Raw genomic sequence first — 17868 nt, 5'->3', positions numbered from 1 at the left:
GGGATGGGGCGGGGGAGAGGGCCTGGGTAGGGCGCTCTTTCAGAGGGTCGGTGCAGACTCCATGGGCTGAATAGTTTCCCCGCACTGTAGGGATTCTCTAGTTCGATGCAGCGTTCACATCCGATATTCTGCACAAACCTGTAGCTAAACGCGGCGGTTTGATTTCCAACTTTAATCAAGTTTTTAAAATAAATTTAGAGTACCCAATTGTTTTTTTTCCCAATTAAGGGACAATTTAGCGTGGCCAATCCACCTACCCTGCACATCTTTGGGTTGTGGGGGCGAAACCCACGCAAACATGGGGAGAATGTGCAAACTCCACACGGACAGTGACCCAGAGCCGGGATCGAACCTGGGACCTCGGCACCGTTAAGCAGCAGTGCTAACCCACTGCATCACCGTGCTGCCCTTTTAATCAAGTTTAAAGGGCTGTGCAACCTAAATATCAATTCACGTTGGTACAGGGGGAGAGGCTGGTGTGAATCGCCTAAACGTTTCGAGACCCAAATGCATATGAATGCAGTAAAATAGGTGAGCTTTGGGTATGAATGACCTGAAACAATGTCAGGGCATTGGGTTCACAGGGAGATGGCCTCCAAACAGGCCTTTTGAAAAAAGAAACAACGGTGGAATCTTTCCCCATTTCAAAGTGAAATTAACATTCGCAAATGCTGGACACGATACTCCAGCAGAGAGAGAGAGGTGGCGTGCTCGTCACTTTCGCTCAATTCGATACAAGGGGTCAAAAAGGAAACAGCTTTCCTTGCCCAGAATGTTCGCTGATCCATTGATTCGGAGTAAAGTAGCAAACTCATCACTGCGCGTTTGGCATCAGCGGAGTGGTAAACCTGATTCCCCGCCCCCCCCACAACCCACGCCTCCCCCAATTCCTCACCAACACCTCCCCCCCCCTTGTCATGATACTCAGGTAAACATCATGGTGCAAACATACATACACACTGATGGACAGATCAACGGACCAATCAACACACACACAACACCACAGGCAAGAGCATACACTATAAAACGGGGAGCACGACACTTCCCGCTCATTCCAGCAGGAGACAGCTCAGGGCACAGAGCTCACAGCAAGCCACTCAGACATCCACCATGTGCTGAGTGCCACTCCAAGATAGTATTAGGAATAGGTCCACAGATTCAAGGGTAATGAACGAACCTCAGTAACCAGTTTACCATTGTAAATATTGTTAGTAATAAAACTGAGTTGTACCATCCGCAACCGTGTTGGTTCGTCTGTGTAGCAGAGCACCCAACACGACATAGTACCAGGTTTGGAACCCGGTAACTGTGAGATCTACCTACGAATCCTCAGGAATCCGCCATCCTGCGCCATGGACACCGTCAGCATGCCACAGCCTTTACAAATCGCTGGAAACCTCGGCGTCAATTGGAAGCTGTTTAATCAGCGCTTCCAGCTCTTCCTGGAAGCCACCGAAAGGGAGAGCGCTTCGGACACCAGAAAAATCGCCCTCCTCCTCTCCACGGCAGGGCAACACGCCATCCATGTCTACAACTCCCTGGTGTTCACGGAAGGTGAGGACAAGACCAAATACAAGACGGTCCTTCTCAAGCTCGACCAACACTTCAACGTCGAGGTAAACGAGAGTTTCGAGAGGTATCTCTTCCAGCAGCACCTGCAGGGTAAGGATGAGCCCTTTCAATCCTTCCTTACGCATCTCCGTATCCTCGCGCAGTCCTGCGGATACGACACCACCTCCGATTCAATGATTCGGGACCAGATCGTTTTTGGGGTCACCTTGGGCACCCTACGCCAGCAGCTCCTCAAAATTAAAGGCCTCACCCTGGCCTCCGCAATCGAAGCCTGTGTCCTGCATGAAAACGCGACCAGCCGCTACTCCCAATTTCAGGCGGCCGAATCGGCACGGCAGGGGTCCTACGCGGCCGGATCGGCGAGGCAGGCGTCCTACAAGGCCGAACGGGTCCAGGCGATCGAGTTCCTCCCAGCCCCCGGCCCGGATGAAGGCGGCCATTTTGCGCGCTTTCCGCGGCCTCCCGCGTTTGTGCGCGCCAAAAAAGACATTGACGCAGAGGGACATGACGTGCAGGCGTGCTCGACGCAAGACCGAACTGCGCATGCGCGGTGGCGCAACGAACGCCATGACGTCACGACGTGTGGCAACTGCGGAGCCGCACATTTAAAGCGGCAATGTCCGGCAAAAACCGACAATGCCTCCGCTGTGGCAAGATGGGCCACTACGCTGCCTGCTGTCGAGCAGCTCAACCTGCCAATGCCCCCAATTCCGACAACCTCGCAGGGACGTGCGGACCATTCAGCCTCCTTACAGTCATGCCCAGACGATATCCAAACCAGTGACACAGACGACCGGGACGCCTTCCGTGTTGTGGTCATTGATAGGAACCGGATGTCTCCAGGCAGGACCCACCAGCCGATGCCACTGAACAGTGTCAATCCGGGTGATGAATGGTGTGCCACCCTAGCGGTCAACCCGAATTCGTCGCCCACCTACTAGGCTGGACTTATGAGCCTGTTTGAACATTGAACTCACTGATGTCTCATACCACTGTGTTAATATGTTTCTTTTTTTCCTTGTCGTTACAGGAGTTCGTTTTGACGTTTAACATTTTCACGTGTTTTGTTTATGGTACAACCTCGTTGCTATGTCACACCTGACAACGCCCCATGTATATAGTTTAGCCTCATGTACATGCTGTAGATATTGCACACACACACACATTCAGCTGCACTCAGTACACATCTCTATTTATAACCACATAGGCACATGTTCTTGTAAAAAAGGGGGGATGTCATGATATTCAGGTGAACATCATGGTGCAAACATACATACAAACTGATGGACAGATCAACGGACCAATCAATACACACACAACACCACAGCCAATCACAGGCAAGAGCATACACACTATAAAACAGGGAACACGACACTTCCCGCTCATTCCAGCAGGAGACAGCTCAGGGCACAGAGCTAACAGCAAGCTACTCAGACATGCACCGTGTGCTAAGTGCCACTCCAAGATAGTGTTAGGGATAGGTCCACAGATTCAAGGGTAATGAACGAATCACGGTAACCAGTTTACCATTGTAAATATTGTTAGTAATAAAACTGAGTTGTACCATCCGCAACCGTGTTGGTGCGTCTGGGTAGCAGAGCACCCAACACGACACCCCCCACAACCCTCACCCCCACCCCTCTCCAACACCTCCCCCTCACAACCCCCCGCACCCCTCACCAACACCTCCCCCCCACAACCCCCCCCACCCCTGACCAACACCCCCCCACCCCTGACCAACACCTCCCCCCCACAACCCCCCGCCCACCCCTCACCAATACCTCCCCCCACCCCTCACCAACATCCCCCCACCCCTGACCAACACCTCGCCCCCAAAATCCCCCACCCACCCCTCACCAATACCTCCCCCGCACCCCTCACCAACAGCTCCCCCCCCAACCCCTCACCAACACCTCCCCCCCCACCCCTCACCAACACCTCCCCCCCAAAACCCCCTCCCCCACCCCTCACCAACACCTCCCCCCCAACAACCCCCCACCCCCCTTTGAGATGACAAAAGGCAGTCAGATGTCACCGCTGGACAGCTGTCGTTTTGTTGGACCTGGAGAGATGTTGCTCGGTAAGGAGTGGGGAGGGGGAGTGGAGGGGGAGGGGGAGGACAGGGGGAGGGGAAGGGCCCCTCCCACCCACCCAGTCCTTCGTGGGAGCCGGAGATCCAGTCACATCTGACGGATGATGAAAGGAAAAAGATGGCTTGTGTTTTAAGCCTTTATTGATCGCAGGAACACTGGCAGCATCTCACCACAGATCCAGGCCATTCGACACAGCTGGTCCCTTACTGGTCCTGTCCCCACCCCATCTCAGGCCCTTCGATATACATTCAACATCCCTAAATATATATTTAACACACACTCACAGACACACCCACACACACACTCACATAGACACCCACACACACACTCACATACACACCCACACACTCACATACACACCCACACACACACTCACATACACACCCACACACACTCACATACACACCCACACACACACTCACATACACACCCACACACACTCACATAGACACCCACACACACACTCACATACACACCCACACACTCACATAGACACCCACACACACACTCACATACACACCCACACACTCACATACACACCCACACACACACTCACAAACACACCCACACACACACTCATGTACACACCCACACACACACTCACATACACACCCACACACTCACTCACATACACACCCACACACTCACATACACACCCACACACTCACATACACACCCACACACACACTCATGTACACACCCACACACACACTCACGTACACACCCACACACTCACATACACACCCACACACACACTCACACCCACACCCACTCACATACACACCCACACACACACTCACATACACACCCACACACACACTCACACCCACACCCACTCACATACACACCCACACACACACTCACATACACACCCACACACACTCACATAGACACCCACACACACACTCACATACACACCCACACACACACACTCACATACACACCCACACACACACTCACGTACACACCCACACACACACTCACATACACACCCACACACACACTCACATACACACCCACACACTCACATACACACCCACACACTCACATACACACCCACACACACACTCACATACACACCCACACACACACTCACATACACGCACATTCACATAGACACCCACATAGACACCAGACACACGCACCGATACGCAGACATGCATAGACACAGACATAGTCATGCGACACACACATATAGGCACACTTACACACATAGTCAGAGACATGCCTATGCACACACAGACATAGGCATGGAGATACACACACAGAGACATTGATACGCATACACAGCCATACACATTTATACATGCACACACATACATGCATACATTGACATGCATACACACACACAGCCATTGACACACCTATACACACAGACATGGACATGCATGCACACTCACACAGACATAGGCACATACATATACATTGACACATCGGGCAGCACAATGGTTAACACCCTTACCTCACAGCGCCAGGGACCCGGGTTCAATTCCTGCCTCAGGTGACTGTGCGGAGTCTGCACTTCCTCCCCGTGTGTGCGTGGGTTTCCCCCGGGCGCTCCGGTTTCCTCCCACAGTCCTAAGATGTGCGGGTTAGGTGGATTGGCCTTGCTAAATTGCCCTTAGTGTCCAAAGGTTAGGTGGGGTTACTGGGTTACGAGGATAGGGCGGGTGAGTGGGCCTAGGTAGGGAGCTCTTTCAGACTGTCGGTGCAGATTCAATGGGCCGAATGGCCTCCTTCTGCACTATAGAGATTCTATGGTTCTATGATAGACACACATACTCACACATACATAGGCACGCATACACACACAGACAGACATACAGACAGACGTACACAGACATACATATGCACATCGACATGGACATGCACACGCATGCAGTCATAGCTACGCATACACACAGACACACATACACATACCCACACAGGCATGTGTACACATATGTACGCATACACACAGATACACATAGAACATAGAACATTACAGCTCAGTACAGGCTCTTCGGCCCTCGATGTTGCATACACAGACATGCATACACACACATAGACAAACACACATGGGCACATACACAGACACACACATAGACACAGGCACTCATATACACAGGCACATAGACACACACATAGACACACACACTTATAAACACACATGCAGGTCCGTGTGCATACACACACACATACACATGTAAACAATATAATTTCTGAATTCCTTCATCTATCCTAGAATGTGTAGGTTATTCCCAACCCTGTACATCAATTGAAACAGTGTTGGGTAATATCAGTAATAATCACATTCAAATGAAATTCCTTCACCTGCTCTTTTAATTAAAATTGGCGCACGGACAAAGGAATCGTCTTCCACACACATTGAACCTTGTTCAGAGTTAATAACATGTTGTGATGTCAAACCCAGTCTTTTTCCTGCAAACCTCAGGTAGTGTTTTTGATAGGAACAGAGGCGCTTATCGCATCTCTTCCCCTCTCAAAGAATGTTAATGTAATAAAAACCTTCAGGCAGAGATGGTAACAGGATTTGGTGGTCATTAGTCCACAGCAAAGAAACCTTCCCAGCTGATCTGTGCCAGAGATTACTCCACAAAACCCTCCTCCATCTCAACATTCTTGTCGGTACTACTTTGCATCCGTCTTTGCTGGAGAAGAGGATGCAGCCAATGCAACAGTAAAGGAGGAAGGAGCATCGACACTGGAATTAGATGTAAACAGATCAGGATGAGCTGTTAAAAACTTGGCCAATCGCAAAGTAGAAGATTCACCCAATCAGAGAATGAACTGAAAATCGCTTATTGTCACAAGTAGGCTTCAAATGAAGTTACTGTGATAAGCCCCTAGTCGCCACATTCCAGCGCCTGTTCGGGGAGGCTGTTACGGGAATGCATCCTGGATTACCGAGGGAAGTAAGGATGGAAATCGCAGGAGCTCCGACCACAATCTTCCAATTCTCTTCAGATACGGAGATGACGCACAGAGACCTGAGTGTCACACCCCTGCTTAAAGATGGAGAGATGGGGAGAGGGCGACACGGGGGCGCAGTGGTTAGCACTGCTGCCTCACGGTGCTGAGGACCCGGGTTCGATCCCGGCTCTGGATCACTGTCCGTGTGGGGTTTGCACATTCTCCCCATGTCTGCGTGGGTCTCACCCCCACAACCCAAAGATGTGCAGGGTAGGTGGACTGGCCACGCTAAAATTGCCCCTTAATTGGAAACAACAAGAATTGGGCGCTTTAAATTTATTAAAAAGAAAAGAAAAGTTGGAGATTTGGATAAACCCAGCAACTACAAGTCAATCTGAGTAGTCAGGTGGGAGATATACTGAGAGACAGTAGTTTGGAACAAAATGAATTTGGGAAAGTGGCAATGGACATAGATTGAAGACGATTTGCGCAAGTAACAGAGAGCCAATACGTTTTTTTTACAAAGTTTTGTGATCTGGAAGGTGCTGCCTGAAAAGGCAGTGGAAACAGATTCAATAGGAACTTTCAAAAGGGAATTGGATAAGTATTTGTAATACAAACTGCAAGATAAAAGAGAAATGAGCAAGAGGAGCGGCATTGATGGAGTAGTTCAGTTAACGAGCCAGAAGACGCACTGTTGGATTGATGGCCTCTTGCTGTGCAGTACGACACGACGTCTGGAAGCTGCCTTTTGTCGGGGCTAATTGATGGAGTCACCCCTGCCCCGCGCAGTCCTGGTGCCTCGCCATCCGGTTGGTAGTTAAGGTAGACCTCACTGAGCGAAGATGAAGAGTTAGAACGCGATATTCTACAGCTAGTCGGAGAGCTTTAATCCGTCTTGGAGGCCTTAGAGGCGGTAGCTTCTGCTGGCACTGAATAGAGATGAGGGCCGGGATTCTCCGACCCCCCCCCCCACCGGGTTGGAACACCCCTGGGGGTAGGCGCGAATCCCGCCCCGCCGTCCCGACGCGGGCTGCCGTATTCTCCAGCGCCGTTTGTCGGGCGGCGGCGGGATTCCCGCCACGCCGGTCGGGGGCCGTCGACAGCAGCCTCCCCCCGGCAATTCTCCGGGCCCCGATGGGCTGAGCGGCAGTCCAGTTTTACCCAGTCCCGCCGGCGAGAATTACTCACCTCACGCACGGCGGGACCTGGCAGGTAAGTGTGCGGGAGCGATCCTTGGGGGGGTGGGGGAGTACGGGGGTTCTGACCAGGGGGGGGGGGGGGGCTCCCACAGTGGCCTGGCCACAATCGAGGCCTACCGATCCTGCGGGCAGGCTAATTCCGTGGGGATATTTCTTTCCTCTCGCCTGAGGAATGAGGGAGTTCACTGGAGATAGATCTTGGCCTGACATCTCCGGTCGTCGGGATTCACTTTTCCCACTGGCGGCGCATCCCCTGCCCATGGGAATCCCGGCGGCATTGTTTGTGGGATCTTGCTGTGCATAAATTGGCTGCTGTGTTTCCCACAACACAACCGTGACTACACTCCAGAAAGTCCTTCATTAGCTGTAAAGTACTTTGGGATGGTGGGGAAAGGAAATTATTTCTTGAATTTCACTTGAAGCCACCTAAATGAAGAGTTTGCACTTACTGCAATGCTGCAAAATCTGAAACCCTTTCGGTGAAAGGCTCCTTCCTCCCTTCCTCTCTCCTAAATCCCTCATTTTTAACTTGTGTCTCCCGGGATTTGACCTCGTTGCCACAGTGATTGGCTTTGCCAGTGTGGAAAGAATCATCTGGGGGCCTCTTTTACTCTTAAGGAAACAAGTCCAACTCTCTTCACCTTTCCTCATAACTCAGATTGCTAACTCCAAACTTACCGTGGGAAAAGGCGGAAGAGATTTACTGGAATGTTACCAGGATGAGCGACTTCAGTCCTGTGGAGGGGCTGGAGAAACAGGAATTCTCTTTGCAGAGGGAAGATTAAACATAGAAAGATAGAAAATAAGTGGAGGAGGAGGCCATTCGGCCCTTCGAGCCTGCTCCGCCATTCAATAGGATCATGGCTGATCATGCAAATTCAGTATCCCACTCCCGCTCTCTCTCCAGACCCCTTGATCCCTTTAGCCCCAAGGGCCACGTCCAGCTCACTCCTGAATATATCCAACGAACTGGTCCCGACAGCTTTCTGAGGTAGAGAATTCCACAAATTCACAACTCTCTGAGAGAAGATGTTCTTCCTCATCTCAGTCCTGAATGGCTTACCCTTCATTCTTAGGCTGTGACCCCTAGTTCTGGACGCCTCCAACATCGGGAACATTTTTCCCACATCCAGCCTGTCCAGTCCCATCAGGATTTTAGATGTTTCTATGAGATCCCCTCTCATTCTTCTGAACCCCAGTGAGTACAAGCCCAGTCGATCCAGCCTTTCTTCATATGTCAGTCCTGCCATCCCGGGAATTAGTCTGGTGAACCTTCGCTGGACACCCTCAATAGCAAGAATGTCCTTCCTCAAACTAGGAGACCATTATGGAGTGCGATTCTCCGACCCCCGCCGGCGTATTCTCCGGAAGCTTTGTTAAGTGAAGAGTGAATAGAAGTCTTCAAACTTTTGAGGGTTTTGACAGAGTGGAGCGGGAGAAACGGAGTCCGCTGGCAGGAGGGTTGGCAACCTGGAGATACAGATTTAAGGCCATTCGCAAAAGGGACAGGGAGTTTTTCTTACGTAGCGAGTGGTCGCGGTCCGAAGGGCGGTGAAAGCAGGTCCAGTAGGAGCTTTCAAAAGGGGACTGGATAAATAATTGAAAAGAAGTGATTTGCAGGGCGATGAGGAAAGAGTAGGTGGAAGGGAACTAATTCTTTCAGAGGTGGTACCGATGCAATGGGCCAAATAGCCTCCTTTCGTGTTGTGCGATCAGTGGGATCTCCCTGTCCAGCTTGCCGGTGGGATTTGCCAGATAAACCAGACTCTCGCCTGGCTCGCCACATTTCCCCGTAGTGCAGGCTGGAAAAGTCCCAAACTGATTCTCTGATGCGCAAAGCTTTACTCTCTCTGGATCTGCTTCCTGTGATTAAGTGCTGGCGAAGACCTGAAGGGCATTTGATCATCATCACTACACAGCAAGAATATTCCAGAACCTTTATTTTAAAACAGAGGAGAGAAGGTTTTCATTTCTCCGTTAGCACTGTAATGCTGCTGCCCTTAATCGCCTTATCCAGAGGAAGACAGATCTCACAGAGCTTTTCAATCTAACATTCTCGGGGTGCTGGGCATTGCTGATATTGATTACCCCTCCCGAGGTGCCCTGGGTTTGATACATTTGCTTGACGAGGCCACTTCAGAGGGCGGTTACGAGTCAACCACAATGCAATGGGATTGGAGTCCCAAATAGATCTAAACCCTGTAAGGACGGCAGATTTCCTCCCCCTGAAGGACAATGGGTTTGTTTTTGGTGACTGTAACCGCCAACAACTTCATGGTCACATTTGATGGTGCCAAATCTTGAAAACGATTTTTAAAGATCAGTAAGATTTGAACTCACTTTCATCTGGATTACTATCATCATAATGGTTACACCAGTGCTTCCGCTGACACTCAGCCCTTTCCTCAGGGACCGACATAATTCACCGCCAGTTAAGCAAAGTCTTTGTTTTAATATTCTAATCCTCGTTTTCAAATCCTTCCATGACTACCCTCCTCCCCGATTTCTGTAATCTCCTTCAGCTCCCTATCTCTGTGATCTCCGCCAGCCCCTATATCCCTCTCCCTATCTCTGTGATCTCCGCCAGCCCCTACAACTCTCTCCCAATCTCTGTAACCTCCTCCAGCCCCTACATGCCCTCCCTATCTCTGTAACCTCCTCCAGCCCCTACACCCCCTCCCTATCTCTGTAACCTCCTCCAGTCCCCTACACCCGTCCCTATCTCTGTAACCTCCTCCAGCCCCTGCACCCCCTCCCTATCTCTGTAACCTCCTCCAGCCCCTACACCCCCTCCCTATCTCTGTAACCTCCTCCAGCCCCTACAACCCTCTCCCAATCTCTGTAACCTCCTCCAGCCCCTGCACCCCCTCCCTATCTCTGTAACCTCCTCCAGCCCCTACACCCCCTCCCTATCTCTGTAACCTCCTCCAGTCCCCTACACCCCTCCCTATCTCTGTAACCTCCTCCAGCCCCTACACCCCCTCTCTATCTCTGCAACCTCCTCCAGCCCCTACACCCCCTCCCTATCTCTGTAACCTCCTCCAGCCCCTACAACCCTCTCCCAATCTCTGTAACCTCCTCCAGCCCCTGCACCCCCTCCCTATCTCTGTAACCTCCTCCAGCCCCTACACCCCCTCCCTATCTCTGTAACCTTCTCCAGCCCCTACACCCCCTCCCTATCTCTGTAACCTCCTCCAGCCCCTACACCCCCTCCCTATCTCTGTAACCTCCTCCAGCCCCTACAACCCTCTCCCAATCTCTGTAACCTCCTCCAGCCCCTGCACCCCCTCCCTATCTCTGTAACCTCCTCCAGCCCCTACACCCCCTCCCTATCTCTGTAACCTCCTCCAGCCCCTACACCCCCTCCCTATCTCTGTAACCTCCTCCAGCCCCTACACCCCCTCCCTATCTCTGTAACCTCCTCCAGCCCCTCCACCCCCTCCCTATCTCTGTAACCTCCTCCAGCCCCTACACCCCCTCTCTATCTCTGCAACCTCCTCCAGCCCCTACACCCCCTCCCTATCTCTGTAACCATTCCAGTCCCTACACCCCCTCCCTATCTCTGTAACCTCCTCCAGCCCCTACACTCCCTCTCTATCTCTGCAACCTCCTCCAGCCCCTACACCCCCTCCCTATCTCTGTAACCTCCTCCAGCCCCTCCAACCATCCCTATCTCTGTAACCTCCTCCAGATCCTACAAACCTATCTCTGTAACCTCCTTCAGCCCCTACAAACTTCCCTATCTCTGTAATCTCTTCCAGACCCATAAAGCCCTCCCTATCTTTGTAACCTCCTTCAGCCCCTACAGCCTTCCCTAACTCTGTAACCTCCACCAACCTCAACAGCCTTCCCTATCTCAGCAACCTTCTCCAGCTCAACAACCCTCCCGATCTCTGTAACCGTGTATGGACGGCACATGGCACAGTGGTTAGCACTGCAGCCTCACGGCGCTGAGGACCCGGGTTCCATCCTGGCCCTGGGTCACTTTCCATGTCGCAGTTTTTAGAGATTTTAGTATGTTACAGGCGCTATACACAGTCATCTTTTCAATGTTGTGCTGTCAATATTTGAATGTGCAGATATGACCCGTTGAAACTGGGATATTCTTAGGCAGTGATGGTCAGTGGTGAGTGCACAGAGTGATTGCTGGTGGTTACACTAGGTGAACATTATAAAGGTGAATTTGATTTGTGGGTGGCACGGTAGCACAGTGGTTAGCACTGTTACTTCAAAGGGCCAGGGTCCAGGGTTCAATTGCTGGCTTGGGTCACTGTCTGTGCGGAGTCTGCACGTTCTCCCCGTGTCTGCGTGGGTTTCCTCCGGGTGCTCCGGTTTCCTCCCACAAGTCCTGAAAGACGTGCTGTTAGGTAATTTGGACATTCCGAATTCTCGCTCTATGTACCCGAACAGGCGCCGGAGTGTGGCGACTAGGGGATTTTCACAGTAACCTCATTGCAGTGTTAATGTAAGCCTTGTGCGTGTATGTTGGTTTATGTATGTGTTAGAAAGTGCAAATGTGTGCGCGTGCAAGCGTGTGGGGGGGGGGGGGGGTGTGTGCATGTGAGCGTTTTGGGGGCGGGTTGTATGCATGCGAGCCTGAGTTGGCGCTAGCTAATGGCAGATATTGTTGATTTGCGATAACTGGAAAAAAGACCAAAACATTGATTAATCTGTCCCTGCTCTTTTTTTAAATAAATTTAGAGTACCAAATTAATTTTTTTCCAATTAAGGGGCAATTTAACGCGGCCAATCCACCTAGCCTGCACATCTTTGGGTTGCGGGGGCGAAACCCACGCAGGCACGGGGGAGAATGTGCAAACTCCACACGGACAGTGACCCAGAGCCGGGATCGAACCTGGGACCTCGGCGCCGTGAGACTCTGTCCCTGTTCTGACGCCCTTCTGTCAACCCGTCAATCCCACCCCAGCCTCACGAGAAAGTGAGATTTTGTGGCCAGGGTTTGTGTACAAGAGACGGCGGACACAAAGAATCCCACTTAGAGAGTGATGACTGGATACAGTGAAGAGCGGGAGAACTGGTACCAATGTAGCAACTTAATCACATCACTCAAACATTCTCAACTGCTGGAAATGAATGCATCAACTAACACTTGACTGAGATGAAATGAACTATAACAGGAGCTCCTACGCGTCCTGAAGCCGATTGAGACAGATTATGAGCTTCTGAATCAGCTCACAGAGCGGTGATGAGGAATCAAATGTTTAGCGCTGAAGCACGCGGTATTTTTAAATGGCCTTCAGCGGAATGTGGCTGGCTCCAGGTTTCAAATCTTTCTGTGTCGCCCGTCTGTAATTGTCTCCTGCGGTTTATTCTGGGTGAAGTCCAGATTCTTCAAGACCCCTTGAAGCCGGCCAGCCGTGCCTCAGTAAGTAGCACAACCTTTCCAGGTCTGACTCAATTGGTTTTTCATCAGCTGGGGAAAGATTAAATCTGGGTGGGGCACCCAGATCGGATTGGGGCGCCTCGAGAGACCTGCCTTAAAGTGGATGGGGCACAGAGTTTGAGATTGTGCGCAGAGAGAGAGACAAAACCATCAAACATCTCCTGATATTGGGCAGAGGGAGCTCCCAATGGACTTCACTTCTCTCAAGAAGGTATCAGACACCCAAGGGGTGCGGCACGAGATAACACACGATATTATAGAACATAGAATATACCGTGCAGAAGGAGGCCATTCGGCCCATCGAGTCTGCACCGACCCACTTAAGCCCTCACTTCCACCCTATCCACCAGCTTTGACAAAGAGTCATCGGACTCGAAACGTTAGCTCTTTTCTTTCCCTACAGATGCTGCCAGACCTGCTGAGATTTTCCAGCATTTTGTCCCCCGTAACCCAATAACCCCTCCTCCCCTTTTTGGTCACTAAGGGCAATTTATCACGGCCAATCCACCTAACCTGCACGTCTTTGGACTGTGGGAGGAAACTGGAGCACCCGGAGGAAACCCACGCACACACGGGGAGGATGTGCAGACTCCGCACAGACAGTGACCCAGCGGGGAATCGAACCTGGGACCCTGGCGCTGTGAAGCCACAGTGCTACCCACTTGTGCTACCGTGCAGCCCGACATCATCACACTGGTCGGTCTGCATGGGTTTCCTCCGGGTGCTCCGGTTTCCTCCCACAATCCAAAGATGTGCAGGTTAGGTGGGTTGGCCATGATAAATTGTCCTTAGTGTCCAAAAAGTTTAGGTGCGGTTACTGGGTTGCGGGGATAGGGTGGACTTAAGTCGGGTGCTCTTTCCAGGGCCGGTGCAGACTCAATGGGCCGAATGGCCTCCATCTGCACTGTAACCTCTACAATTCTATAGAAGTATGGTGGGCAGGAGGGCACCACAATTGGGAAATAATTAACAACCATTTAAGCTCGTCAACAGTCTAATCGACTGCAATAATATGTCCTCGATACAATACTAACCCCCCCCCCCACCCAGCATCGGAAGCACAGCAGGTGGGGGCATCATTTCTTTGCACTGCTGGTTGTTAGGGTGGATATAAAGGCTAGAGGTTAGTCTGTGCCTGACTTTAGCAGGAGACGCTGCTGACAGACAGATATGGCAGCTGGAGGAACACGTGAGGGAGGAAGGGTTATGTTGACGAGGTTGGATGAGTAGGGGGGCAGTGAGAGGAGGTTTGTGTGGAACATGGGCGCAGCCTCGTTGTGCCTGTTTCTGTGCTGTGGATTGTATGTAACCCTGTCTGACATTCCCGCAATCCGCCAGGTGCTACAACACAGACCCCAGCAGAGGTCAGCCAATTATTGCCCAAGCACCAGCTTTAACAGAGGCTACAGGTGTAAACCGTGGGTGAACCTGGACCTCAGCAATGTGCAATCCTTCCCCACACAATTCTCCATCCGGGATCCTAACCCCGGTACACACATCGCCTCACACCTTTCGCCATTCCCAGGTGGGACATATGGAATGGGATTTGCCAAATTGCAAACTGAAGGTAGCTGCCAGTTCAGCTCGGTACGGGATCTCTGTTCCCAAGCCGGGAGCGTGAGAGAATCTCCTTCCCTGAGACACAGCAGGTAACGGGCTCCTTCTGTGTGATTGGTTGAGGGACAAAATAACACTGGGTTCAAATCCCTGCGTCTGAATGTCAGAGGGACCCTCACCTTGAGATTACTTCGAATGACCACCTGATATAATGGTGTGTTCACCTTTCTGTTGAGAATATGGAGGGTAAGGAATGGCCCAGGATGGTTTGTCTGCCCTTGTTCCACCGCCATTGTTGACTCATGTCAGGTCACAGGTCCAGGAACTGCCAACAGTGTCCACACTGCCTCTGCAATGAGGTCCTCTGCTTCAGAGGACCAGGGTAGCTGGGCTGAATTCTGCGTTTGCTCAATGTCCACACATGAGTCATCTGCAGTGAGGACCATTGATGGGTGACAAGAGCAGGTGAGCCCATCCTGGGCCAGATATCCGGGGATAGTTACAGTGCCCCTGGATAGTTACAGTGCCCCTGGATAGTTACAGTGCCCCTGGATAGTTACAGATCCTCCTGGAGATAAACCAACAAGATCTAGACCGGGGAGCAAAGCCTCTGACCTCTTGCATCACACAATTCAATATCTTACCAGTGTATCAGGCCTCTCCCCCAACTCCATCTCTCTGTCTCCCTCTCTCCTAGCTGAGTGTCTCTCTCACCCAGCCCCCTGCCTATCCCTCTCTTTCCCCCAATCAATATTAGTGTGTGACCCTTCCTCTCGGTTACTTTATCTCTCCCTCTCTTTGTCTGTCCTTGTCTCTCTGTCTCTATCTGTGTGTCTCTCCCTCTATGTTTGTGTCTGTATACAATATAAATAGTCTGTCTCTTGCTGGCTATCACTAACTCTCTCTCTGTCTCCCTCTTTGTCTGTCTCTCCCTCTCTTTCTGTCTCCCACTCTCTATCTCCCACTCCCTTTCTGTCTGTCTGTCTGGTCTCTCCTCCTCTCTCTCTCTTTCTGTCTCTGTCTGTCGGTCTGTCTCACTCTCTCTCCCCCTCTCTGTCTCTCCCTCTGTTTGTCTCTTTCTGTCCCATTGTGTCTCCCTCTCTGTCTGTCTCTCTCTCTCTTTCTGTCTCTCTGCCTGTCTGTCTTGTCTCTCCCCCTCTCTGTCGGTCTCTCTCATTCTATCTCTGTCTGTCTGTCTCTCTCTCACCCTCTCTGTCTCGTTCTGTCTCTGTCTGTCTGTCTTGCCCCCTCTGTGTCTTTCCCTTTCTGTCTGTCTGCCTCGTTCTGTCTCTCTCTCCCCCTTCTCTGTCTCTTTCTGTCTGTCTCTTTCTCCCCCTCTCTGCCTGTCAAAGAGGGGAAGACCTCTTTGTCTGTCTCTGTCTGTCTCTCTCCCTCTCTCTCAGTCTGTCTGTCTGTGTCCCCCTTTTTGTCTCTCTCGCTCTTTCTGTCTGTCTTGTCTCCCCCTCTCGGTCTGCCTGTCTCTCCCTGTCTGTCTCCCCCTCTCTGTCTCTGTCTGCCTGTCTCTCCCCCTCCCTCTCGGTGCTGTGTGGGTTAATGTTTGCTGGTGCATTGATGGTGTGAGAGAGAGAGGCTGGGCCAAGCAGGGCGGCCCCGCCCTGGAGTCGAGCCCAGGCAGCTGCAGGCTGCAGAGTGAGACTGAGTGAGCGAGCGAGCGCCGAGCGAGCAGCTGCAAGTGGCTGGGCAGAGGCGGCAGGATAACGGGCAGGTACTGTACCAGGGAGCGGGCAGCACTCACCGTCAGATTGGAGTTAGACTGGCGCAGCTTTTAACCTGGGCTCTGGTCACTGCCTTTCAGCAAGAAGGAAAAACGTTGGTTTTGGATACAAAGAGAAATAGGTTTTATGCTGATGGGAGTTCAGAAATCAGATGAATTGAGAGAGAGGATTAATTGATGGCACCAGTGTGTGTGTGTGTGTGTAACTATTGGCAACAGATGATAGCAGCTTGACTGCTGCACAGTCTGCAGCCCACAGTCTCTGACACATATGGGGTTTTTGGGTGTTAAAATACTTTTATTTTCAATGACCTGTTTTGGTTAATCTCCCCCTGCGCTTGGCTCCGATGCTCACAACGAAGAGTAGGTCTTTGATTTTCAGGAATTGTATCATGGTGGGGGCTGCTGGTTTTTATTTGTTTAAATACTAACATGGTTGCAATCCCACCCCCTCCCACTCAAAAAAAAATGCCTAGCATAACGAGAATGAAAAATGAAATGCAAATCGCTTATTGTCACAAGTAGGCTTCAAATGAAGTTACTGTGAAAAGCCCCTAGTCGCCACATTCCGGCGCCTGTTCGGGGAGGCTGGTACAGGAATTGAACCGTGCTGCTGGCCTGCCTTGGTCTGCTTTCAAAGCCAGCGATTTAGCCCAGTGTGCTAACCAGCCCCTAGAATGAGATGATCTTTGTTTCCCCCCCCCTCTCTCTCTCCCACCCCTGTCTCTCTCTCTCTCTTCCCCCCCCTCCCCCACCCACTCTCCCCCCCCCACTCTCCTCCCCCCCCCACTCTCCCCCCCCACTCTACCCCCCCCCACACTCTACCCCCCCCCCCACACTCTACCCCCCCCCCACACTCTCCCCCCTCCCCTCCCCCCCCCTCGTGATAGAATTTAGTTTTAACAGACAGAGTGACATTCAGAACGTGAAAGAGAAAGAAGTGGTTGAAAATTCAAGGCTTTCAAGGGCTTTACAAGAAGTATTCAGATAGAGGTCAGGGGGCAAAGGAGAGACAGAGAGAGAGAAAGAGAATGAGAGTCGGTACACTGCGGCAAACTCTGCAGTCTCTGTCTCCTCTCCTCTCTAGACATGCTCCCTCTGCAGTGCCCCTGAACCCCCCCCCCCCCTATCACTGAGATCATCTTTGTTCCTCCATCAAAACGGGGCAAAACTATCTCGACTTCAAATTTTTTTTAAAGCCCTCTCAGCCGATTTATTTTGCTTGAAGACCCTCCTCATTCAAGAGGGGATTATTATTCACATGTAGAAGATAAAAACAGAAAACGCTGGATAATCTCAGCAGATCTGGCAGCATCTGTGGAGAGAGATACAGAGTTAACATTCAGGCACTAAATATCCATATTTATTCAACCAAAGGTATCAATGGAACCT

General features: G+C 51.4%; 1 protein-coding gene across 3 annotated transcripts in view; it reads left to right on the top strand.

The window, feature by feature from the left end:
• The window catches only part of LOC140404344 (microtubule-associated protein 1A-like), a 197743-nt gene that overhangs the window by 94010 nt on the left and 85865 nt on the right, over positions 1-17868 (top strand). Inside the window, exon 1 of one of the 3 annotated variants that reach the window (XM_072492747.1) lies at positions 16311-16467. The exons of the other annotated variants lie outside the window; for them this stretch is intronic. The gene's annotated coding sequence lies outside the window, so the exon portion shown is untranslated. Of the gene's footprint in view, positions 1-16310; positions 16468-17868 lie in introns of those variants that run through there. 3 annotated transcript variants of the gene reach the window in all.

This window comes from Scyliorhinus torazame, chromosome 30 (assembly GCF_047496885.1).
Source record: "Scyliorhinus torazame isolate Kashiwa2021f chromosome 30, sScyTor2.1, whole genome shotgun sequence".
In the NCBI taxonomy this organism is placed as follows: Eukaryota; Metazoa; Chordata; class Chondrichthyes; order Carcharhiniformes; family Scyliorhinidae; genus Scyliorhinus; species Scyliorhinus torazame.
The sequence above is the reverse complement of the archived record's forward strand: the minus strand, read 5'-3'. Positions and strand labels throughout refer to the sequence as shown.